Genomic DNA, 26,678 nt, shown 5'->3' on the forward strand with positions numbered 1-26,678 from the left:
AGACGTAGCCTAAAGACAAATCAAACAATTTACCCGATCTTTTGTTTCAATATACATTAATTAAGCACTGCTGCCTACCTACCGAGCGTTCTCGGGTCCCGGCGCGGTGCCGAGCCGGCGAGCCCCGCCGCCTTTGTCAGCATCCGCGTCCAACTATTGCCCTCTGCAGGTCAAGTCCCGGCCGCGGCGGGCGCTCCGCCGCCCGGCCTGCAGCGGGCGAGAGCGGCCGCTCCCGGCGCCCCCCGGGCCCCATTTTAGAAAAGAAAAAATCCAACTTTGGTGGTTTTGATTCTTCACCACGAGGGCTCAGACGTGCTGCTTTCGGAGGGGTTAGCAGCGGGGAGAGCCGAGGCCGGACGGGGCACGCACTGCTCCAGCTGTACTCAGCCCCTCACCCAGCCCCGGCCAGCGGAGCAGAAGGCAGAATAAGGTGAGGTGCCGCTCTGAAGACGTGTTTTCTTTCTCTCTTTCTCTCCACACAAGTACGGGAAGGTCCCTAGGCAAAGCCTGCCCTTTCCCCAGCTTTGCCGAGGAACAAGACAGGAGCCCAGCACCAAACAGGGCCAGGCGAGTGCCGGCGCTCAGGATCCCGCCCGACTCCCCCCAGCTGGGCAACTCTTCCGCGTCCACCGCTTGAGAGTTTGCCTCTCTCGCTCCCGGGGCAAGGGAGACCTCCCGAGAGGCCAGGCGGGCCGGCCGGACGGCCCGACGGCAGCCCCTCCCTCCCCGCCCCGAAGGGACGCCTTCCGCTCCCGCGGGGACGGGGAGAGTCGTGGGCACCGCCCGGTGCCGCTCCCGCAGCCGCGCTCTGCCGTGCCTCCGCACGCCGCGGCACCGCTTACACGGCAACGCTCAGAATGCTGTAGCTGAGCAAAAAAAAAAACCCAGCCCCAAAACACCAACGTTAAAGCGATCTAAGCACTGTTACTTGTGAGTCAGGAGCGCCAGCGCCCAGTGAAAGGCGGCCGCTCGCTTGCTTTCCCCACCGCATCGGAACATCCGTTTGTAGGGACTCGGTTTATTCCCCCTCTCCGCTTTCCGCCCGGGGCTACCACTGTCCACGCGGGGTTCGGCAGCGGCTCCGGCGGCCGGCATCGGAGCCGCCGCGCCCCGCTGCCCCGGGCGCGCACGGCCGCCCACCGCCGTCAGCAGCGAGACGCTCGCTCCTCGGAGCTCCGCGCCGCAGCGAGGCGGGGCGGGAGGCCGCGGCGGCCGACCCCGGCCCCGCCGCAGGCTGCCCGAGGAGGGGGAGCGGCCGCGCACCCCGCGCTGCCGCAGAGGCGGACACAAGGCGGCCTTTTGTCTCCCGGCAGCCGCCGCCTCGCCCGGCCGGGGGCGGCCGCTCCGCCGGCCGCGCTTCCCCGTCCGCCAGCCGCGCCGGGCGGGAGCGGCGAGGGAGGGCTCTGCGTCTGGCGCGGCACGTCCCGCGCCCGCGGAGCTGCAGGGAGGCGCCTGCCAGCTCCCGTCTGAGAGCCGGAGGGGGCTGCCGGGGCGCCTGCCGGCGCTCCCGCGGCCGGGCCCCGCCGGGCCGGGCCGGGCACCCGCCCCGCGGCCCCAGCCCGCCTGCACGGCGCGCAGAGGCGCGGAGCGGCGGAGCCCCCTGCTGGCCGCGCGTGGCGCTGCAGCCCGCGCGGGCAGTCGGGGCCCGGGCCCGGCCGGGGCGCTCCCGGCTCTGCACCGCCCCTCCCTCCAACCTCCCCGCGGCCCATCCCGGGGGGCAAAGCAGCGCGTGGGGCGCTGCGGGACAGCGCCTCCCTGCCGGACCGCGCCCAGCAGGCGAGGCTCTGCGCACAGGCAGCCGGGGGAGGCCGGCGGGGCTCCCGCCCCTTCCCCACGGCGGGGCGGGGGGCCTGCGGGGCTGCGCCAGCGTCCCCGTGCCCGCGTTGCGGCCGCGGGGCGGGGTCCCCGCCCTCAGGTACGCCCGCGCCGGTAGACACCGCCGCCGGCTCCCGACAGGGCTGCGCTGCTGGGGCGCGGTGTCCGACCGCCGCACGCGGGGCCTTCAGCCGCCCGAGCAGCACCGCCCCGCTGACTGCCCTGCTCGCGGCCACCCCGCCCTCCCCGCCTCGACGGCGAGCGCGAAGAGTTCTGCCTTCACGGCCACCACGAGCTGCTTCAGCTCTGCTCCCACGCTGGCGCTTAGGAGCGAGGAAGGATTCCCTGGGAATGTCAAAGAACATCTCGAGCGCTAGGTTGGTGGGATAGTCAGCGAATTGAGAAGAATCTCTGAATGCAGGAGCCCAAAACCCAAAATATACATAGAATCATTACAGTTGGAAAAGACCTCTAAGATCATCAAGTCCAACCGTCAACCCAACACCACCATGCCTGCTAAATCATGTCCCAAAGTGCCACATCTACACGTTTTCTGAACGCCCCCAGGGATGGTGACTTCACCAATTCCCTGGGCAGCTTCACAACTCTTTCAGTAAAGACATTTTTTCCTAATATCCAATCTAAACCTCCCCTGGCACAACTTGAGGCCATTGCCTCTCGTGCTATCACCAGTTACTTGGGATGACGCAATGTGAGATACATGGTGGCTGGCTACTTCTTTTTCCAGAGTATGACCAAGATATTCTAGCTTGGTGATGTTCTGGCTGTTACCTGTGAATATTGGGCTAGGGTGGCCCAAGAATCTAGCTCTCTGGTTGTCTCCGGCGTGATATCCAGTTCGTAAACCGATCGAGATCCATTTAACAAGCACTTACTTTCTCTGGCCCTAATATTCCCTGTGGAAAGTTGTTCCAGACTTTCATAACTCGGCTTGTTACGATTTCCAGCCTACATTTATTAGGGGCCTGTTTATATCCATTTGTTCAGATGCCAGTTTTGTCCTTGAACTTCATTAGTTCTGATATTTACTCCCCTCACAGTGTACTAATATTCTTTCTCGTAATTTCTTTTGTTTAAATCAAGCCTTTCGGTCTTGTCTCATAAGATAGAAGCTTCATTTCCCTGATTATCCCCATATCCTAGCAACTTACGAAAACTGGGTCGTGACCAACACCCAGAAATTACATTTTTCAAAAGGGTTCATTATGGTATCCATTTTCAGTTTGACCAGGATACAAATAGGGAGAATGATTAGCATGAGGTCAGACAAACCACAATTCTCTGACTTCAAGATCTTTCGCAATCTATCAGGGACATGAGTTCTGAAAGGCTTGTGGTTTATAACTTGGCATTGCATCAATGCACGTTTATATACCTATACATCACCTTCTGGAGGGGAAGAATGGCCTTGTAGTTAAGAGGGTACATTAGAAATCTGAAGATTTTGTTTTGAATGCCAGGTCTGCCATAGGCAACAGAGGTAAACTGGCAAGTCCTTCAGTCTTTTGCCACAATTCACTAGTTTTAAAATGGGGACAGTAATACTCCCATTCTCACCTCTTTGTCCTTCCCATGTACCTGCTGGCACTGTATGCTCTCTGACCAAGTGCCTCCTTTCTGTGTACTCCTGGTGCCTGGCACTCTGAAGTCCAAATGTGTCTGGGACTTGCAGACTGACAGTTAAAAATTGCCCCTACTCTCATAAAATCTACTTTAAGGATCTCTCCTAAAAGCTGTTAGGCAGTAAACACAGTAGGAATTGGAATTCCTGAGGTCTACAGCCCACTGATTATGTTAAAAACATTCTCTGTTACTAAACTAAACCCAGGGGCCAGCAGTAAAGTCAGAGACATTTAACATCGAGGCTGCATCCTGACTTCTGGTTTTCAAGCCTTTGCCTGGTTGAAGACCAAGTCAAAGCTTTATTATTATTATCTATTATTTAAACACGTGCACAATTTAACACATTTTTTCCCACCAGTTTTCATTTCAGACAGCAATTTTTGATCAGCTAATACAGCACAGGAACTGGAAGCCCCAACCGCCCCATAGCTGGAGCAGTTCTAGTAATAATTAATACCATCATTGTCCTTCCCTGGCAATCTAAGCGTGGAAGGTTGAGACTGAGAGAGCACTCTGGTGAGCTGAGGTGGAGCAATGATATTTATGGGAGTAATTATCACAGAGAAAAACTGGAAAAATATGATTACAGCAAATTGTAACTCTCTCAGATATGGTCTTTGTTGTTAGAAATAGCTCAGCTGAGACTGAACCAATATGAACAACAGACTGGGAACGTCAGACATGGATTCCCTGGAGGCTGATACCATCAGACCCTCTGAGCAGAGCAGGATCCAACTTCAGCATATTAGAGAGCTGGGTGTCGGCAGCCTCTGCTTCTTCCTGGCCATTCTTCTCGTGTAAAAACAACCTAACAAAACGAGAGCTCCTGGGCTCCCTGCTGGAAAAGCTGACCTGGAGATGCAGCCCCTAAGGACCGCTGGTAGGAGAGGCGGCCATCTCTTAGAGCCCGGCAATACCCCTACACTTTTCTGTCAGTGCTCATAGGCAAGAAGCGCCACTGAGCAGCTGGCAGAAGATGCTCAGGTTTCACAGCACGACTGTGTAGACATGGTAAGGTGACAAGACCACCTGTGACACTCATCACTGCACTGGTGCTGCCTTTTGATTTGACACTGTTGTTCCTCTTGGCTTCAGCTGCTCTGTTTACCAAACACGTGATGCCTCCGGAGAGCTCCTGCCATGGGCACAGCCACAGACTCACCTCAGCCAGTGGGGAGCTAGGAGGAGTCTGGTCAGATGATGGGTTCTGCTGAAGGAACCACAGCAGCCCAAAGCAGAGCATGGGTCCATAAGCTAGAGTGGGGTGTTGAGTCTCAGGACCTTAAAGGAAGCGAAGAGGAACAGCAAGCTCTGCAAGCTTGGGGTGTTGTGTGAAAGGAGAGGATATAGCTAAGAAAAGCAAGCCTCAAAAAGACATGATTGCTTCGGCAGCAGTTCTGTCTGCCCTGTATGCAGAGAGGTCTGAACATGGCTTGTGCAAACAGGTTTTATGCCTTCATATTTATGCGATATCTTGGCTTGATGCAAGTCTTCTGCACCAGGGTGAATGTTGTCTCTGAGTCAATTATATTTGGGGAGGGATTTTCACCACACTTCAGTGACAGAATATTTTACATGCTTCATGCAGCTAACATCTTGCAACTGATGTTTAAAAATTTTTAGAAGTGATAATCAATACTGTGTAAAATCAAAAATATTGCTTAATAAAGTGGTGAAATATTCTCATTTAAATGTACCTACCTCATGGATCAGATGCATCAAAGAAGTTCTTCAGGCAGCTTGAGAGCTCTGTAGGTGTTGTTGCTGCTCTCAAAGAGTCTGTGAGAAGAATTATAAGTGGTATTTACCTTTTAATTAAACAAAACATCTTGCAAATTAAACATATGCTCTTGCACATCGAAATTTAGTTAGCAACTGTTTTTATTGTGCATCCTATGGCTCTCTGACAACCTATTGAGCCCGCAGCCAAATCTGAACACACGTGCTGGCTCCCTTTTCCCCTACATTTCGGGCATTATGTGTTAGATTTTATCACATTTGAGGGGAAAAATCATTCTGTAACTGACCGCTAATACTTAAGCAGATTTCCTGCTTAATATTCTGTTTTCTTAGAAAAAAACTCTAAAATACACTGGTGTGTCCTGGCAATGGTAGAGAAGCAGTTTTGGACACTTGTGTGACAGATGTCTTAGTATCTCAGGTAAAAAATTTGACAGTGAATGACAGAGCACCTTAGAGGGATTTAAGAAGATGATAAAGGCAACAGCTTTCATATGAATACGGAGTCTAGCTCCTAACAGTTACAAGCTTTTTTTACATGCATTCCTGAAATTTGACATTTATAATTCACTGTAGTGCTGAATCTCTGTCAGTTTCTCACTGTCAGGTTCTCTATACGTGGATGTACATGTCCTTTCTAATTAGTATATGTATTTGAACATTTAATCTCATCTTCTCTCCATCTTATTATGCAGTTACACATTGATCTGTTCTGTATCAACAAATGCTTTTCATAAAACATACATAGCTCTATATGTGGCTTCTTTCTCTAAACAGGTGCCTATATCTTCTCCTTTTTTTGGCTGTAAAATCATTTTAACCTAAACAAAAACATTAATTCACAGTGAATTTAATAAAAGGTAAAATAAATATCATGCAGAGAAACATTAACCCTTGAGCTAATATTTTTCTATACACACACGCACAGTGCGCGTCTTTTATTGTACATGTTGTCTTTCTCGTAGGGAAGACCAAAGACCTTTTTGGAGACAGTGATGCCTTTGCAACACTGATAAACATTAGACCTATTTTATCCTTCGAGAACCAGTACAGAAAGATTGCAGAACTTGCTCAAGGTAAGCTAAGAAAACAGCGAGACAGTTGCAGACAGAGTGAGCCCTGAGGTCTCAGCACCTGACCTGAAGCCCTCTGGAAAACACAATCAATATGAAAAGCAAGTTGCATTTGCAGGCCCCAGTTCCAGACCTGACTTTTCACCGCTTGCTTATCATTTTACATTAGCAACTGGGGTGGTGCCATGCCATCACCTGATATTCCTGTTTATTTGTTATCTTAGTTGAGATTAAATTAAACTGAAATTAAGGCCTTTCAGTATAACGTTGAAACAGGCAAAGAAGGACACACCTTTTAGTAACTGTCATACTGATAATGAAGTCAAATAAAGTATTTATTCCGAATATTTTAAATATTATAGCTTCACATTTGAAGTAGGATATAGTCAAAAGGTTGTACTGCTTAAAGCACAGAATAAAAAAATAATAAAGTGGCTGCTATCTGTGTAGTAGAATTAAAACATCTCCTATACTGGTATTTAAAAAGATATTTTAGGGATTAATTCAAAGCAAACTTTTCACATCAGCTTTCAGCTGATCAGGGATAAATGTATTAATACAAATACTGACAGCCATTTTAAATGCTCATAATGTAGCCTGTGGTTTTGACAGACACCGGGTTTACTTTGAGAAGAAACCAAAACCCAGCAGCAGTACAGAAAAACTTATCCATACAGTTTAGAAGAGTGTACGATGGTGATAAAGACTATTTTAAAGAAAAAGAGAGTAAGCGCACGGATGTCAGCCTGTTGTTCATACTGTTCAGTGGAAGAGCTGTGACTTGTACAAGCAGCTAGCTCTGTGCTGACAGCCTCAGACTCTGGGAACATGGGGCACATCCCTCACCGCCTCCTCTAAAGGTTTTCCCGCTTTAGTCACACAGTATTTTCAACGGAGAAGAAAATCTGCTCAGTCTAACAGCTTTCACTAATGTTAATCTTTACTTCTGCTGATGTGTAAAGCAGACCTGAGCAGCTTTTTTTTTTTCTTCTTTGAGTCTAATTACTGATCTGCAAAGTTCCACTAGGTTTATATGAGATTAATGCAAGAATTGGAAGAAAACAAGTTTGTTTTCAGAGCTGTGTGGTCTGAGCAATTTTCCCAAATGACCTTGATGGTGCTGGTTGGAGGTTTACCTCTTTATATTGTTTCAAATGTCTTCAAAATATAATCATAGTAGCACCTATTAAAAAAGTTAATATGATGAAAAGCTGCCCTGGAAATACAAAGAGCATCAAACGGCATCCAAATATTCCTAAATACAATATGGAAGGAAAGTGACTCATTTAGGCATTTTGAAATAAAAAGAAAATATATACGTTATATTTTATATTTATATTCTCACTATACGTTTATGTTAATCTTTCAGAACCACAATAGAAATCCCATCTCTCTCTTAATTTCTGACCTGGGAAAAATTTCTATTCAGTCAGTGAGGATTTTCAATAAGTAGCAAATGATTAAGGATTTTAGAATACATTGCCTGGGTTGGAGGTGTCTTTGGAAACAAAACAAGTCTGGGAATTTTCAGGATTTTTGCCATGGCAGCTGAATACAAGTTGGAAGGTTTCCAAGCCCAAATTGAACAATACATTGCCGTGGCCTTACTCACAGAAAGCCCTGGCACTGCCCTGAGGAAACTGCCAGGAGGGCTACAGCTTCATTGTAAAAGTTTGGGCAGCGTAACAGGGAGGGTGGAAAGCTTTTCCATGAGTGTGAAATACAGTTTTTCTTTGAAGATCATCTGTTTTTTAATTAAGAGTTCACTCCATCCTGAGTGCCTGTTTTGCTGGGTTTTCTGCTTGGTCAGGTGAACTACTGCTGTTTCTGAGGTCTGCGAGTGTGAGTCTCCACTTCCAGCATCCTTAAATGCCGAGTTCTTCCAGCATTTAGTAAACCCAAGCCAGGCCACGCAGCAAAATTACCTCGCACGTTCTGCTTGATTGCAGAGGATCAGTGTTTTGCCCAAATGCAGGCAGGCTGCCCCCCGGGGATCAAACAGGCAGGCTTCTCAAGCAGGTATCTTAGCTTACGTCTGCAGTAAAATGAAGCACACTTTGTGCTTGTGAACATTTACATATACTATACGAGGAGCGCTGCAAGAGAAAGTTCACTAGTACGAGCATATTTATCATTCTCTTAGATATATATCCTCTGTTTTCTGATCCCATTACTTCAGATCGGCTCTAAGTCTTACATCTAAACAGTCAGTCCAAAAGGAAAGTCCCTATTTACAGGCTGAATTAAGAGCTTTAACAAAAGGCAAGGCAGAAATCCATTCACTTACTTTATAAGAAAAAGAACTTCTTTGTATTTTATCGTTTGCCAGCATCTTCCAAATCTTTTTCTTTTCTTCTCTTGCTCTGCAAACAGAGAGTAGAACAGGAAGAGTTCCCATATCACAGCATGGATCAAGAAAACAAAAAAGCGTATTATACAACTTTCCTTTATTGTCTCTAATGGGTTTACTTTTGCTTCACCCCTTAGGGCTCCTGGAAGCATATATGTTCAGCTGAAATGCTGCGCTGCTGCCTTGTTAGACCCTTTCCCAAGACTTTTCTTAAGAATTGGGTATTTGAAGGAAAACAAGACTGGAAGGCCAGGGAAGTGCTGGAGTGGAGCTGCCCTCAGCCAAGCTGAGGACCAGTCCCTCCCCACAGTACAGGCAAAGGGAAGAGATGCACCAGCCACCAGCGGAGGGGGCAGGCAGCAGGTAGAGAAATGTACAGAATGGCAGGAGCTGCAGCAAGGGAGAACGAAGCAGGGAGGTCCAAAAGGATCAGTTATGCAATGCATGGAGTGAGCATGGTGGGGACCTGGAAAGCCTCTTTTCTCAGGCAGCACCCACAGGACATCCTGCTAGGGCCTTCCTGAAACAAGCACTGCAAGTCCCCAAAAACTCAGCAAGAGAGGGATAAAAAAGGATTTGTCCATCTTGGATTATTTATTTTGGGGCAGATTGAACATCAACAACAAAAAAAAATTAAGAGTTAGTTGAGGCTAATCAAAACTTTCCATTTTTGAAATATCAGAATGTTTGCTTTAATTTGTTTTTTAATCTATCTGTTTACTGTAACAATTTTTGAAACAAATTCCTTCATTTCCAAATGTCTGAAAAGGAGCATTTTGACAATTGATAATTATTCATAATAACAAAAAGCTACTTTTCTAAAATAGAAGAAAAGCAGAAATAAGCTTTCTCCTACAAGTGTTGTGCTAAAAAATTACTAGCAAGTAAAGGTAAACTTTTACAAAAAGATTCCCAATGATACACCTGAATGGGGGAAAATGGGAGGAAGGCAGATTAGAATGGAGACAGAGGCAAAGCATCAGTTTACAAATCTTTACACAGGCCCATTCCCACAGTCTGGCTCAGATTTGCAAGGTTTGGCCTAGGTGAGTTCATAAAATTAAAGTTCTCATTAACTTTTACTCCTCGCAGCTTGCCACGAGCCAGCCTGCAGCTTGGCGAGTCCTCACCTGCAGCAGAGGCTCCAGACTTGTGTCTGAGGTGCTTCCTGAGCATCGCACCATTCTGGTGGCATGGCCCCATCCAGCTCTGCAGCCCCCATGAGCCCTCATCTTTTGTACATACTTGCTGTGTCTTCTTACAGCTCAGATTCACAACTCTTCTCATCAACCCCAGTACCTTTCTTCACCTTCTGGTAAAATTCCTCTGCTCCTAACTCCACCTTGACAGACAAACTTGGTCTGAGTCATTTCCCAGCCTAATGGCCTCCTTAGTATGTGTGTTAACCCAACTCACCTGTATAGCAGCCGCCCAGGTCCTCATTGCCTCTGGTCTGGGAGATGGATGACATCATCCTGATAGCTCAGGGTGGGTTTCATGTCTACAGATGCTTTCATGATAAAAGAATTAATCATGTCAACCAGCATTTTTCATTAGCACGTCAGTGTGGGCAGGATATTTTTAATAGCATTCATTTCTCATGGGTGCCTGTTTGGTTCATCCTACTTACATTCCCATGATTAACAGAATTACCAGTTTCAGAGAGCAAAGGAAATTTCTTCCACATTTTTCCATTTTTCCTCAATTCATCACAACATTGGCAGGGATTCTTGTGGCATTTTGTTCTTATCTGTAATGTGGTGCTCCAGCAAATTTTATTTAAAAGAATCCCTGCTGTAGCAGGAGCCTAGCACATGAATACTGACCTGGTTGCCGCCTAATCTCTTTTAATGGCTCATTACTGTTGTGGCATTTGGTCCCTTGCTCTTTATCTTATTAGCTATAATGCTCTGAGATATGTTGGAAGGCCCGTGGCATGCAGTGTTGTATACAGCAGATATTCTGGAGACAAACACATTTGACTGCAATGGCAGGGAATTAGCTTTGATGGCTCAGCTGATCTCTTCTGATCAGGAGTTCCCATGTGAGTTCCCCAAGGACCTGTCCCAGCTTCCAGCAGAGCTAACACAACACCTCTTGCTTATTCCAGTAAGAGCTGTACCAGTCCAAGATGAAAGCATCTCTTTCCTTCTGCTTTCCTCTATTCAAGCATGAAGAGCTACATGACCAATGTTACCTCCTTCACCAGAAACAATAACAGAAATCCTTCATTTTATTATACTTCTCCCCTCAATGCAAGTTCTACTGATATGTCACATAGCTTCTCTTTTGCCTTTCTTAAGTCTCTTCCCTTTTGCAAAACAAGAGGACTCATTAGTGCTTTTAAGTGGTCACAGGCACTGCAAAACAAAGTAGTGCATTCCACATTAAGTCAATATTATAGTGAGGGATGAATGCAATCTACCCAACAGATATTTTATCAAGAAAATTATTAAAATTCATAGCTTAGAGGTGTGAATGCTTCTTTAAGAAAGGTACTTATGTTATCTCCAAAATAGCACTAGTACCATGTGATGTTCCAGTTGCTATGGTTACCACAAATTTGTTATTTAATAGCAAAGAAAATAGAGGCACAAAACATGCTAATTATAACTGGTAAAAATTTTTCTAAATGTTTTATATGAATATGCATGCATGTTTTATGCATAAGGAATAGGAATGCCCTTTTTCAAATAATTCTTCAAGTTTTTAGAAGCATTTCAGTAACTGGCGGGGAAGTACACTGTGTGGCTCTCAACAACAGAGGGAAAGGAGACTGAAAAATCGAAGATGGGCACTTTGTTTACAACAATGCAGTTTTCTGTTCAAATAGCAGGAGAATCCTGAAAACCCAAGATGTTTAAAATCGTCGAACCCTTGTACTTTCCTGACTGCGTTTGCTTTGTTTCTTCTTCCCCACTTTGCTATGTTGAAAGGGTTCCCTCTCCAGATTGAAGTCTCTGAGAAACAATTGCAGGACCATGTGAAATGAAGTTGCCTTCTATGAAGTTATAATGTTAGTATAACTCAAACATGGAAACTAAAGTGCTCCAGTCACCACCAGAAACGATACTGCTGGAGCCCACGGCAGCATCCCTTGGCCTGGAGCCCCGGGGCTGCCGCGTGCGTGCGGTGGTGGGCTGGCTTGGCAGGCTGCTTCTCTGACTCCTGCACGCTGCCTGACCGCGGGCTGCGCCTGGGGGTGCAGCCGGAGGCCTCAGCGTGCCCTACGGGTGCCATGGGGACAGCACCAGCCCCTGCCGCAGGGTCTCGGGGGCCTCTGCAAGCTGGGAGCTCAGGGGGCACTTCACACTTTCATCTGTGAAAGATGCTGCTGTAGGACTTGTACACGTTGCAAGGAGAAATACATAGGGCTGGCTTTGGACAAGCAGAGGACAGACGTATCCCTGCTGGAAGGGTTATGTATGAGAACAGATCTCTTGTAATCCCCCTTTCCTTTCTGTTCTCTGCCAGGCGTTCCCAGAGATAAGTCCAGGGGACACAGAGTGTGCAGTACTTCAGGTGCTGTAAAACTTGGCAGGCCTGGCAGGGTCCTGGGGAGGAGCGGGAGAAATCTCATTCCTTTCCTAAGCCTGTCTGTGGCCATAGTGAAAAGATTCTTAAGCCTAAATTAAACAATTACACAACTGTTGAGTTGCAGTGAGACAGCAACTAGCTCGTGGCTGGTGCCGGAGAGCTGCAGAGCACTCGTGCTGGCAGCAGTGCCGCGTGCGGAGCCAGCCGCAGTTTGCGGTGCAGCTGGGTCTGCTCTCCGGCTGCTGATCTGGATTCCCGCCTCTTCCCGACGAAAGGAGGACGATGCATGTGCCTCTGGGGCAGGAGTATCAGATGGCGGATTCTGCCGCACTCAGGGGTCGTTGCTGGAAATGTCACCACTGTCACTTGAAATCAAGCCCTCTCTTCTCGTAGAGGCTTTTATCTCTTCCCTTATGACGATGCAACAGCCGCAGGCAGAGTTAAAGTCTTGGGCACATGTTTCGCTGCCAAATGGCCGTACTTAATGACATGGATACTGAAGGCACTTACTTCTGCTGCTGTTTTTTCCATTTCACACCCAGAGCACATGCGAGCTGGCTGCTGTATTTCAGATGTTGCAGCGTGTCTGTGATACCAACTGAAAAAACCTTCTCTGTAGCTTGCTGTCATGCCATGATTGATATCAGTTGTAACAAGATAAAATGTTATGGCACTGTAATTCTGCTTGATGCAAGGTAGTCTTTGATCTTTACCATTTTGCAAAGATTATAATATACACTTAGTTTGATAAATAATACCTTTTCACCAGAGTCACGGAAAGTGGAAGGAAAACTGGCAACTAAACTTTTGAAACTTCTGTGGTGAAGATGATGATGTTTTTAAAGCAAAAGGCTAAAGAATCGGGAAAAAGTCTCACTCGCCTACTTTTAAGTAGATGTAAATAATAAAAAATTATTACATCACCAGCCATTTTTGGCTGGTTTCTGTGCGTGCATGTGCATCACACCAGCAGCAGGGCGGTCGGCTCCTGGCAGACCACTGCAGCCGTGAGAGCAGCGAGGGGGCCGGGAGGTGCTGGGGAAGCTATAACCCTCAGCCTCACACAGAAGCAGAGGGGATTTTGCTCTGGATTTTTCTACATCTCTAAACTGGATGGTTGCAGAGAAATTCACCCAGAGGAATTCAGAGCTATGGGAGCCGCACATGTAACAGTGCTTGCTCACTCACCTGGCGATGAAATGGGTCCTTGGACAGGGATGGAGGCTCGCCTCTTCCAGGCTCCCCAGGACAAACAACAGACAGCATATGACATACCCAACACATTTTCTTCAACTTAACCACTTGAGGTGAGCAGGGATTTGGGTTTCCAGGTGCCTTTCCAAAGATGCTCAGAAAGATGTAGGATTGTCATTTTATCGGTATTGTTCTGCTTTTTAATTTGAACAGTTATTTGGATTGTGGCAAAAATGAGCAAACCCCAGCACTGTAGCCATGACAAAGTGTTCACATCAGGTAATCATTTATTAAAGCATTTTAACCAGCTGGTATAAACATGACTATCATCAGAAAATGACAGGCAAACACGTGGTCCCATCTGCACTGTTGGGTCAGGAAACAGCCCACTTCAGGAGTTCTTCTTTATTGTTGTTGCGCTTCCATACACAGTGGAGTGCGCCTGAACACAATCCACCTCCCTTGCTGGGGACTTGGGATGAGAGCAGCGCCACGAAAGGGGAGACACAGACCCATGTTCTCCTTTACTGTGTGGCCTTGCCCAGCTCCAAATTGTTCACCTCGGACCACAACTCTCTCATGCAGCTGGGGAGGCAGTGAAGTTTTATTTCACCCGAAGCTGGACAGCCTTCAGGGCTATTTACAGCTGAGCTCAGGTTTCTGGGAGTGGTTTGCCAGCGCTGTCTCGAGGGGATCGCCACAATGGCAATGGGGTTTACCTTCCGAGGGTACTTTGCCAAATCCATGAAAGATTTTGCATGGCAAGAACAGGGTGTAACTCCAAGGCCATGATTGTTTTCCATGTAAATGTCTGTTTTGGTTTGTGCTTAAACGATTATCTGTCATTGATTTGTGTGCCTAACTACAACCGCTTCAAGCTGTTTTCAATTATTCTGTTCTCAACAGGATGTGATCCCAAGGATTAGCCATACCGAGTGCCACAAACCACCTTACAGCAACAGAGTCATAAACTGAAGAGGATAGAAAGGATTTTAATGGAGATTAAAGGGAAGAAGCGACTCAATGGATGAGAGAAAAGAGAGAGTGCGCAGGCTTTGACTGCAAGAGAGCTGCTTCATGATGCCTCTGAGTGCACTGAAGACTCCAGGTTAATATAATAATTCTCCTTTTCCTTATCATGCAGGTTCCTGGTAATGATTTCATGGTTAGGGATAAATTTAAAAACAGGCTTGAAATGAAGCATATGTTCTGGCTTTGCACTATGAGGAGGTGGCTAGTCACAGCGTAATGGAGCACAGGGCTTGTTTCCTCACCTGCTGAAGTCCCTTTGTAAGTTTTATGTGGTTTCTCTTTCTGTATTTTTAACTGAAAACCTGCAGCTTCAGAGAGAAGCTGTATTTCTCCTTGGCAGTCCTTTCTTTCACCGGGACTGATATTTCAAGAATAAACAACGTTTATCTACACCAAATCCCGTGTCCTGTGCAGGGGGGTAACCAGAACTCTCCCAGACCTTGTGCCCAGGTGATACACAATATTCCTTGTCATGAGCTGCTTTAAGGTTTATCAACTCGCATCTTTAGCACACTCCTTCAGCAATCAGGAGCCGAGAGTGCTTCAGTGCTTCTCTTTACACATACTAGTAAAAGTCTTCATACACTTGACTAAGATCCTAATTGTTGCAAAGTAATTAACTATGTACACTTCTGCAGTAGCCATTCGTGACAGTATCCATCAACTGGGAAAAGGTAACTGCTGTTGAATTTCTAAGAACAACAACTAATATTCTGACTTTGAACCAATTTAAATATTTGAATTTTCTGAGTGCACGGTTGAGATGAATAGCACAGAGAAGCACACTGAGATGGATTAAATCCTCTATGGATTTTATCAATACGGAGAGTAGGAAGAGAGAGAGATCAGTTATTTGTCTGACATATATATATATTTGTAGCAGATAAAATCAAATGTGTTATCACTATCTGCACTCTGCTATGTATATTTTAAAACTTTATGAGTGGATAGGTACATACACAGCACTGGTTCACAAGAGATAGCATCATTAATTTCCACATAGCTATATGTTTTCATGGGCTTTTTAACCTTTTAATATTAAGTAAAATAGCAAATACAGCACTCTTCTGTATCCTTGGGAGTATCACAATTTTAGAAGATTTTTGTTAAAAATGCAGGAAATGCCACTGTAGTAGAGATCGGGAAAGCGCGGTACACGGCGTAGGAGGTTGGGGTTGGATTCCCAGCCGAGCTCCAGGAGCTGCTGGGGCTGAGCTGACCGAAGCCCCAGCGGGAAGACATCAGGCTGGCTCTACTGCAGAGCGGGAGCCTGGACCCGCTGCCGTCTGCCGGTAGGCTCTGGGCCAGGCAGGGCTCGGCCCCATCATGCCAAACCGCTGCGGCTGCGGGTGGCACTTGTGACTGCTCGTGCCAGGGAAACGGTTCTGCCTGCCCCAGCACAGGCCTTCTGCCTAATCAGAATTTCTGGGCACCAGGAGGTCTGATGACAGTGTGGAGTGATAACTCTTCTTCTGGAGACAGCTGGCTTACCTTGTATGAGAAAGCTTTTTATTTCTTTTTCTAGGCCAGCATTCAAAAATCTGTCAGATCACTTAGTTGAATTTCGAGAAAATTCAAGTAAAATAAGCAAGTCTCCAAAGCAAAGCTAAACTCTAAATGCCCCAGTCAAAGCAAAGCTAGACTCTAAATGCCCCAGTACTGAATCTCTAAGATCAATAAAAGCAACAGGGATGTCTGCTGTCATTGTTGCAGAACAGAAAGTAGTTGAGTCTCAGGCAAAGTTTTTCTATAACTAGGCTATAACTAGGCTTTTCCCATGGTACACCATATCCTTGTAATCAGTCTTCAATCTGTTCTCTAACTTTCAATAATAATAAGCTGCAATGAAGCTCACCCAAATGAAAAAAAACATCATATGCCCAAAGGACCAAGCACCCTTATGGGGCAGCGGTAGGAAACAGTGTGAGACAGGATTTCTAATCTGACACTCTCCTATTGCCATCTCTTAGGGGGAGGCAGCAATTATTTTCCTAAAAAGAAACGCGGCTACCCTCAGTTGCACCTCAGTTATCCTGGTTAGGTTCAACATACTGCTGTTTTTAAACTGAAAAGAAAAATGATCTGAATTATAGAAAGAATTAGTAGAAGGGGGATGTTCAAATAGCTCAGGTAGATGTTGGAACTCCATCTGCAGAAGTATTTTATAACCCCTTGAGCAATACTCTCTGAGCTTCCATGAAGCAGGATTGGAACTTTTCTGTTTCAAATTCCCCACTCCCAGTGATGACTTAAAAGAAACAGCCTTGGTTTTACATGGCCAGAAATGTACACTGGCAAAGTAGAGTTTCCTGAATGCAGATAAATAATCCCAGAGCTGTTTTGACGTGACTGAAAAGGCTGGTACAGATGTAACAAACTAAGCTGAAGAGATTTATCTTCGCTTGTGACTTGTACTTGCTTATTAAGAAACACAGCAGAAGAGCCCAGACACGGGAAGGTCCCCGGGAGGCATGGCGGGTTGGAGGCAGTGGCAGGGGGAAAAACGCCCTTGTGGAAAGGGGATTAGAAACACTGCTTCGAAAGGACCTAGTGAGCGCGCCCATACAGCTTCGAATCAAATCTCTGAGTACCCAGCTCACATCTGCACTGCAAGAAAGCTGCTGACACCAAAGCGTGACTAAACACTGGGAGAGATGACAGACAGCAGGAAGGAAGAGAAAGGTGAGGGAAGGAATGCTCCCACCGGCAGGCGCAGTGCCAGCCGTGTTGGCTGTGGTTCTTGCTTTTGCAAAGCTTGCAAGATGTGCATGCAGAGGCTGGTAGGAGGATGAAGAGGAGCATGGCTGATTCCTACAGCACCTGAAGTGCACGGGTGCTTAGGTAAATACAGAAATAGAGCCCAGCCTGCAGTTTGGCAACCTCCTGAAATACCACTGTGAATTGCCAAAGTAGTATTGGTTATCCACGTTCTCCACGTTGCCAAAGTCTTGAGTACTGCCAGGTTCACAACACTAAACGGCACTGGTGCAGGTGAGGCAGCAAGCTGTGCTGTCGCAGCAGCACCAGCTCCTGCCCACTGGCAGTCGCACTAAGCCAAAGTAGATGTATTTCATGACAATAGGGACATGTGCTCTTAAAGGTATTTGTAGAACAACATTTGTTTGAGAAAAACTCTTGAACTGAATGAACAATTTATAAAGCAAGACCTTCTCTTTGTTTTAGTGAGTGCCTTGTCACTGGAAAGCAATAGAAAGCCCTCACCTTATCGCAGAGCTCCCCTTCAGTCACAGCCCTGGGGCTGCTAGATAGCTGGTTCCTGTGATGTACTTTAATGGGTGTCATTCCTTTTTAATAAGTCCAAACAAAACAGTTAATAAATCCTAAGAGCTCCCTATCATTATATCTATAATTCTTGGCTTTCACTTCTTCAGCAGTGTTGATCTTCTTTTTGAAACTCCTGGTGTTCTCATAACTCTTTTTAAATAATGATCCACATTTCAGGCTTTGATTCAGCACTGATGCGAGTTTTCTGCACGTTTGGCTGTGCAATGTCTGCTGCTGAGTCACATCTGATTTACACCAAGATAAACTACATCATCCAGGGTAGCCTCTGAATCTGAGAGCAGCACTCACTAATCCACATTGCCAATGAGGTTTTCCATCACCATCAGTTTGCAGGATGTCACCACAGTTTTGGTCTCTATGGAGATTGTTATGAAATGTATTAATCCATCACCTGTTGGTTCCCAAAAGGATCTCTGGGAGTTCAGCACCTCCATGCAGCTCACACACCCTGAAGAAGGCGATAGCTCCGGATTTGTCAGCAGGAACAGGGAGGACTCCTTGAGAAATGGTCACCTTTGCCATGGCTTAGGGGAAATCACTGGGTGAAGATAGCTCTTACGTGCTTGTATGGTGAATAAATCTTCCACAGTTAATTTTTCCTTTTTTTGGTTGGCAATTTTTAGCACATTTCCCTCCTGCTTTCTGGTGACACTGCAAAATATCCACACTAAAGTGCATTCTGTCAGCAAAGTGAAATAACAGAACAGTGTATTTTAAGTGGAAATCTAAATGAAATACTTGCAAGAGTCAGTCAAAACCTAGAACCTGAACAGCTATTCATGGGAAATGCAGCTATTTCACACCCACTGTAAACGAGAGCATTAAGTCACATTTCAAAATATGCCAGAATAGGAAGAAGTTTTAAAAAGTAACTTTGAACTGACTTTTTTTTATTTAACAGTGCAAACCCGAGATTTCTCGGACATCCCTCACAGGCTGTGATCTGCTCCAGTGTCATGCTAGCAGCAGCTGTGGATTGCACTAGGTGGATCCACAGAGACCTTCTGTAGTCCCCCTTTGCGCAGCAGGACCACCACCACCCCCTTGAGCTGTGGTGTGGACCTGACTGGACCTTTCCCTCATAGTGAGCTCCCAGAGATGTCCTCTCAGCTTTAAACTCAAGTTTTGTTAGAGCAGGACAGTTTGCTTACTGAGTACTGAAAAGTCCAGCAGCTGGGGGGCCAGGGAGCATTCTGACACACCTTCTGTGATGAATGAGTCTCCCTGACATATTCCAGACATTATGCAATGCAATACAATAGCTGAACTTTTCTGTGATTTCACTTTATACTTACAATGCAATTTATTGTGCTAGATTTTATCTTTAAGATGAAAAATATTTAAAATAATATTCTCTAGATCAAAGCATCTCTTGCTTGTTTGTGATGAAACACTTCGACTCTTAGCTAAGTTTCCTGTTCAGGCTGTCCAAGAATTCAAGTGTTTCATTATAACAGAAGTGGGAGATGGTTTGATCTAGAAAATAGGAGGCTTCAAATCCATCTAAATAGCTGGCAAAGTTAATTATTCAAATAACAACAAAATATAAAAGTCAAGGACAATAAAATAGTAACATTTAGTAAGCCACAAAAAGGCATGAGCTGATATATACCATGACAGACTGTCATACTATTAATAGAGAATAACAGTTTATATTATCATAATGTGGACACATGTGTGCACGCACACATATGAGTATAGTGGACTTCTACCCCATAAGACCTGATTGTGGGCTGATGCTTAAAGTGTCAGGCAAAATAGAAAGATGATACCTGCTCCTAAAGCCTTACAACAGGAGAACAAGGCAAGAGACCAAAGTGGGGCACAGAAAAAGCGATGATGGTGTACAGGGGAACATCAGATGATATTAGGCAACAGGGCAGCCAGCAAATGAAGAGCCTAGCAGCATTTAGGAAAAGAGGGCACAGAAAATTTCACTGTGGGATGGGGTGCAGGATGCGAGGCAGCTTGCAGTTCCTTGCAGGATGGTCCTCTCAAAAGTGTGAGGCAGCAGGGATGAGCTGGAGGTGCAAGTTTGGGCACCCAGCACATGGGCGACAGGAGCTGGCATCACGGTCACCCCAGCTGGCGGTACTAAGTAGCTGTTGATAACTGAAAGTGGAAGTGGACTGTGACAGGACATGAAAATGAGGACAAACAGGTAATTTTTGGTGCAATAGAGAAAGAGGGGATGGAGGAGAGATGGACAGAAAATGGAAGATTGATAGTCTAAGAAAAGAGTATTTCCAGTGTCATTTTAAGTGGGCACCAAAAGGCTAGTGTTGCATTTGTCAAGGCCTGATAAAAAAATGTGTTGCACTAGTTGAGACACAGAAGAGGCTAGAGAAGGGCCTTAGCCATGGGGATGGACAGGAGAGGCGACGTCTGAGAGACTTGAAGCAGGAGCAGTCAGTCGGACTATGCCGTAGCCTGGATGTGAGGACCTGAGAAACGGTCTGAGTCAAAGATGACACACAAATTATAGGCCTGAGTGACAGGCAGGGCAGTAAGGTTGTCCGCAGTGATCAAAGAGGGGACTAGCAGGGAAGACATGAATTGGGGAAGATTAAAAGTTCTGTCTCATCCGCATTGAGTTTGAGTTGACAGACAGTCGTCTACATGAAATGACAGGGAAAGAAGCCCAGAGCTGAAGCTGGCTAGAGGAGACAGGTTGTGAGCGCACAGGTAGATCTGCGAGTTCGCCACACAGAGACGGTAGCTGATTGCATGTTTGCAGATGGAATTACCCACAGATGCAGAAAGGTGCAGAGAGAGAAGGCAGAGAGGACTAGGTTCTGTAAAACCACCATAGAAAATAATACTGCTGGTGACATAACATAAAATTAGGTTAAAACGATAAATACACATGAAGAATTTAATTTCAAAAGTACTTTTAGTTTGTGATTATATCTCATTTTCACAAATGGAATTTTCCAAATGATCACTTGAAAAATATTCTTTTTTTTTGCAGAGAATGTCATCAAAATTAGTGTAATTTCATGAATATGTCAATTTTGACAAAAATTATATTTCACAGTAGAAAAATATTTCAACAACAAAAACAAAAATTCAGAGCAGTTTGCTTTTAGCTCTACACATATATCCTACTACTGTCAAGTAACATCTTTCATTATCTTCTTTATGTCTCAAACCGCATTAAAAAAGTCTAGAGGTTTTGCTGATTCTGTTGTAATCAATCCTGTCAGAGTTGTTATTAGATTTGTCTCAGAATCTGAACACCAGCATTTTTCATTGTTGTTTTAGATTTTCTTCACGATTGTACAGCTAACACAGATAAGAGTATAAGAAAATCTAAAATCTAAGTTGAACAATTAAAATTATTAAATGACTATAATTATTCATGAAATTTTCTTGGCTCTGAATAAACATCAATGACTCTTATTTAGTGGACTTTAATGAAATGCAGGTCTATCCAGGTATGAATTAACTTTAAAATTATGTCAGAGTAAAGTGGGCTTGTATTTACCTGGCTTCATTTGGCACAGAGGTGTTCAAACATTTATCAAAATAAAAGCATGCAGGCATAGCAGAGCCAAGTGACGCCGTGAATGAGATCAGGCAAGATTCGAATGCTGCAGAAAATCCACCCAAACCTGAGCACCACATGTGCCTCAGCCTTTCAGAGCCTTGTATAAAACTGTTCAGCTGATGCACAGCACTGTTTATAAATCACACATACATCTTGTAGGCTTCAGTGCAGTATAGACAATAAAAGGGAATTAAGATGCTTAATGAGGTGAGATGCTTCCTACAAACTGGCTTCTGACTTTCATTTTTTTTCACACTGTTTGGAATATAATTTTCTCTCTTTTTCTTCCTATCTTTCATCATTTCTTTTGCTATCAAGGAGCCCAGTTTTTCCTACTGAAGGATGTGATTAGCTACGGCTTTAGATGCAAATCTTCCATCTTCCCATTTCTAATATGTATATGTACCCTTCATAACACTACCACCCTCATTGTTATACATGTTAGACAGTTTTTCACAGGCTATCTCTACTATTGCTGTGATATTCCCCCAAAGCATATGCAGATACTTAAAATTCCCTGACTAAAGTTGCCCTCCCCGCAGGCAGGGGACAGAGGCCAATCCGCCCAGCATTGCCCACGGGCTCGCTGTCCCCTAATTGCCTATGCATGCTATTAGGCAGCATCATATATAATATCATGTAACTTGTGTCATTAATAAAATGACAGAATAAAACTTGAATTACCACTCTTGGATGTGGTTTGCTGGAGCATTAATACATTTCTTGGGCTATTGGAGTCATTCAGCCTTTGCAGTCATGGCTCACAACGCACCCGATGTATTATTAATGTCCCAGTAAAGCACACTCTGTTGTGTCTTAATGCTATGGCATAAGATGCCTGAAAAAGTAAACAGCTATGTAAAGCAGAGAGCGGTGACTGTTCGTCAGATGAATGGGAGGACATTACAGTCTCGCTCACCGTGCCTGTGGCTCCGGCAGTCTCAGGGATGCCTCGGTAACATTTTGCTGGGTATATTCTGCAGAGGATTTTTTTCCTGAGCATTTCTGAACATCTATTATTCATAAACCACCACTGCTCTGAACGATGTTTCATGGGTAAGTAAAGGAAAGGTTTCCTGCCCTGAGGAGCTTATGCTGGCTGCTCCCAGTGCCGTGGCCATTCATGGGGCCAGCCAGGCAGGCAGAGGCGCAGGCAGGGCTGCTGTCTATCCGCAGCCCCCAGCCCCGCTGCACCCACTCCCCCACACAGCCCATGCTGGTCCTGGCAGGGAAGGGCCTGAATAAACCGACCCCGCAGTGTCACACTGGGCTGCTGTCATTTCCATACTGCCTATGCAGAGTCTACATCTTAGATAAACTGCACCTCTCTGAAACAAGTGCTCAGATAATCTGTACCCTCATGTAATTCGCTGCTACAACTACTGCCACAGCTGCTGCTACACAGTTTTCTCCCTCCCAAAACAGCTGCGGATCCAGCAAATTCCTTCTGTGCTGGAAGATGAGCCAGCAGATGGGAGGGAGAGAGCCGGGAGGCAGAGATGAAGGAGACAGCCGAGGAGCTGTGCACAGGGTGGGAGGGGAGAGCAGGGAGAAGGAGGGAGCTGCTGTGGGGAGGGCACTGTGTGCACTACCTGACAACCCACACGCCGCCTGAATCAAAGTATCTTTTATAAATAACCCCTGGGAAGAAGGGCTCCACAATGACAGCTGAAAAGGTCCAAAGCAAGGCACACACAGGCAAGGCAGTTCTGTTCCCAGATATGAGAATTTCCTTTACTTGCTTGATGATGGGTCATGGATGTTCCCAGAATGACTTAGAGAAGCCTTTTGGAGAAGCCTGAAACCTGAGTCGGGAATTCATGAGAAACATGGACAGCTGCCACCTCTGAGGTTGCCAGTTCCTGGAGCAGGAGGGAGACCATGTCCCCATACGAGCAGCGTAGGATCATGCCTCTGAGAAAAGCAAAGCCGTTGAGAGACTGCTAATATCACTTCTTGTAAATATTTTTTATTTTATTTTAGTGATTTTGGTCCAGTTTTTGAGTTAATGCACAGTCATTTGGTAAGGAGACTATAACTTTCATCTGAAGGAGTTGGTCTTCTAAGGAAAAGGCAAAACGCAGGGAAAGGACAGAGACATATGATTAAAGTTTAGGGGTCATGCTGCAAAAGAAACTGCCAGTCTGTACATTCAGTACAGTTGGTGCATGTCACCCGAGGCTTGCTGGGCGGAGCTGGGAAAAGAACACAACCCTGAGTTATGCAACTGAAAAAAAAAATTGGGTAAAACCAGCTCAGATCAGTCAGATCTTGTCATTCAATCCAAGACAAAACGTTCCTTTGAGTTTGGGGCTATTTTAATGTTTTTCCATTTTTTTACCCTCTGTGAGTGAATTGTGTAAAGGTTTTCAAAATCTCTTGCCATTTGTCAGTTCCCAGACATTTTTTTCTTCGCTGAAAGTTTATTGAGTCTGACCCTAATTTCACAACAATTTTGATTCCCCTGAAATGCTATTTTCCAGAAAATTTTCTGTTTATCTCAAAACAATGCCAATCTGCCCCCTCCTCCCCCATGCCTGCGGGCAGCTCCGTCAGTCCCTCAGAGCTCAGCTGCCCCCCGTCGCACCCCTCAGCCTCCCCACTGGGCAGCAGGCATCTCAGTACTCCTGAAGCTCAAGCAACAGTTTGCAGAAGGGTAAAGCTAGCAGATTCATGTATCTTTCTAGAAAGCTTTTTTGTGCTGTTTATATTGGAGTGGGAATATTGTGGCGAAGTGTGGACAGTGATGGGATGAATCATAAGTCTGGGTGCTAGTGTGGAGAAGCCTCCGTGGGGAAAAATGGCAAGCTGGTGGCCAGCTCATGAGGACAAGGGGGGCAAAGGGGGGGCTGGAAGTTGATTGTAGAATAGGCTTGAAGGGGATCACAGTGACAGCCATGGAAGATGGAAAGAGATAGTGGTAGCTGAGTCAAGAAAGGATGAAAACCTGGTAAGAGCTTTGATGGTCTGGAGAGGGAAGCACCCAGAACACAGAGGGGTTATAAAGGAAAATGCAGTAAAGGCGTGACCTGCTTAGTGAGCAAAGTGTGTGGCAAGTAGACGGTCCATGCTCCATACTGTAAAAACTGTTGTAAAAGAACTGCTGAACAAATGCAATGATTAAATCAATATATTCTCCTATTTCTAAAGCCTTTGCTTCCAGTAGTTTTCTACTTCAATAATGTATGTGCTGTGACAGATACAGAACAGTCAATATTAACAGCCCCTCTCCAGCTGCAGTTCAATTTATTCTACAATATCCACATTTTCATATATGAAGTAGATGTTTAAAATTGGTCAGTTGAACATATTTCTATTAAAACAGATCCTGTTTTATCAGGAGGTTGAAACTGTTCTCATAGCTGCAGCCATGCCCTTTAGCTATTGATATAATTGTCTTTTGACAGGTATTGCCATGTATGCAGACTCTGCATGTGAATACAGGCCTTCACTGCCTGGATATCCCCCTTCTTTTTAGCCACTTCTGCAAGAGAAGAAGCTTGCAGAAACAAAAATGTGGGGCCACTGCTGAATGAGGCGGGTGTCCTGATGACGGAGGATGCGGAGAAGGCAGAGCTACTGAATACCTTCTTTGCTTCACTCTTCCGTGCTAAGACTGGCCCTCAGGAATCCCAGGCCCCGGAGGTAAAAGAAGAAGCCTACAAAGAGGATGACTTTCCCTTGGTCGAGGAGGACTGTGTGAGGAATCGCTTAAGCAATCTGGATGTCCACAAATCCATGGGCCCCGATGGAATGCACCCATGAGTGCTGAGGGAGCTGGTGGATGTCATTGCTGAGCCACTCTCCATCATCTTTGAGAGGTCCTGGAGGACAGGAGAGGTGCCCGAGGACTGGAGAAAGGCCAATGTCACTCCAATCTTCAAAAAGGGCAAGAAGGAGGAACCAGGGAACTACAGGCCGGTCAGCCTCACCTCCATCCCGGGACAGGTGATGGAGCAGCTTATCCTGGAGGCCATCATCAAGCAAGTGGAGGAAAAGAAGGTTATCAGGAGTAGTCAGCATGGATTCTCCAAGGGGAAATCATGCCTGACCAATCTGATAGCTTTCCACAATGACATGACTGGCTGGGCAGACAAAGGGAGAGCCATGGATGTTGTCTACCTTGACTTCAGCAAGGCTTTCGACACAGTCTCCCATGATATCCTCCTAGGGAAGCTCAGGAAGTGTGGGCTGGATGAGTGGTTCGTGAGGTGGATAGAGAACTGGCTGAATGGAAGAACTCAGAGGGTTGTCATCAGCAGCGCTGAGTCTAGTTGGAGGCTGGTAACAAGTGGTGTCCCCCAGGGGTCAGTACTGGGCCCAGTCTTGTTTAACTTCTTCATCAACGACCTGGATGAAGAGTTAGAATGTACCCTCAGTAAGTTTGCTGATGACACCAAACTGGGAGGTGTGGTAGATACACCAGAAGGCTGTGCTGCCATTCAGCGTGACCTGGATAGGCTGGAAAGCTGGGCAGAGAGGAACCTGATGAGGTTCAACAAAGCCAAATGCAGGGTCCTGCACCTGGGGAGGAACAACCTCATGCACCAGTACAGGCTTGGGGCGGACCTGCTGGAGAGCAGCTCTGCGGAGAGGGACCATGGGCGTCCTGGTGGACGACAGGTTAACCATGAGCCAGTAGTGTGCTCTGGCTGCTAAGAAAGCCAATGGGATCCTGGGTTGCATCAAGAAGAGTGTGGCCAGCAGGACGAGGGAGGTTCTCCTTCCCCTCTACACTGCCCTAGTGAGGCCTCATCTAGAGTACTGTGTCCAGTTCTGGGCTCCCCAGTTCAAGAAAGATGAAGAGCTACTGGAGAGAGTCCAGCGGAGGGCTACAAGGATGATGAGGGGACTGGAACATCTCCCCTACGAGGAGAGGTTGAGGGAACTGGGCTTGTTCAGCCTGAAGAAGAGAAGGCTGCGAGGGGACCTAATAAATGCTTAGAAATATCTGAAGGGTGGGTGTCAGGAGGACGGGGCCAGACTCTTTTCAGTGGTGCCCAGTGACAGGACAAGGGGCAATGGGCACAAACTGAGGCACAGGAAGTTCCGTCTGAACATGAGGAAGAACTTCTTCCCTCTGAGGGTGACGGAGCACTGGCACAGGCTGCCCAGGGAGGTTGTGGAGTCTCCTTCTCTGGAGATATTCAAGACCCGCCTGGAGGCGGTCCTGTGCAGCTTGCTGTAGGTGACCCTGCTTCGGCAGGGGGGTTGGACTAGATGACCCACAGAGGTCCCTTCCAACCCCTACTATTCTGTGATTCTGTGATTCTGTGAAAAAGGCACAGTGCATCCATATAAAGGGTGAATTGGCACCTTGCATCCCTCCCTGTCTTCCTGTTGCACTGGTCAGTCCTCATCCTCATCCTGGCTGTCTGAGGTTTCCTGGATGGCGCTGAAATCTTGCCCTGGGCAGACAGTGTAGAGAGAAGAGTTA

At 46.3% G+C, this 26,678-nt stretch overlaps 2 long non-coding RNA genes across 4 annotated transcripts in view; one reads left to right on the forward strand and one right to left on the reverse strand.

Moving 5' to 3' along the window:
• Positions 1-222: 222 nt before the first annotated feature.
• Positions 223-25,469, forward strand: LOC142361808 (uncharacterized). The gene is made up of 3 exons (XR_012764424.1): positions 223-430; positions 14,260-14,461; positions 24,649-25,469. It is a non-coding gene; the product is annotated as an uncharacterized LOC142361808 (long non-coding RNA).
• Positions 14,663-26,678, reverse strand: part of LOC142361807 (uncharacterized) — a 28,033-nt gene continuing 16,017 nt past the window's right edge. For all 3 annotated transcript variants that reach the window (XR_012764423.1, XR_012764421.1, XR_012764420.1), the window contains one exon: positions 14,663-18,370. This is a non-coding gene — a long non-coding RNA (uncharacterized LOC142361807). The remainder of the gene's footprint in view (positions 18,371-26,678) is intronic.

Source organism: Opisthocomus hoazin, chromosome 6 (assembly GCF_030867145.1).
Source record: "Opisthocomus hoazin isolate bOpiHoa1 chromosome 6, bOpiHoa1.hap1, whole genome shotgun sequence".
NCBI classification, from domain to species: Eukaryota; Metazoa; Chordata; class Aves; order Opisthocomiformes; family Opisthocomidae; genus Opisthocomus; species Opisthocomus hoazin.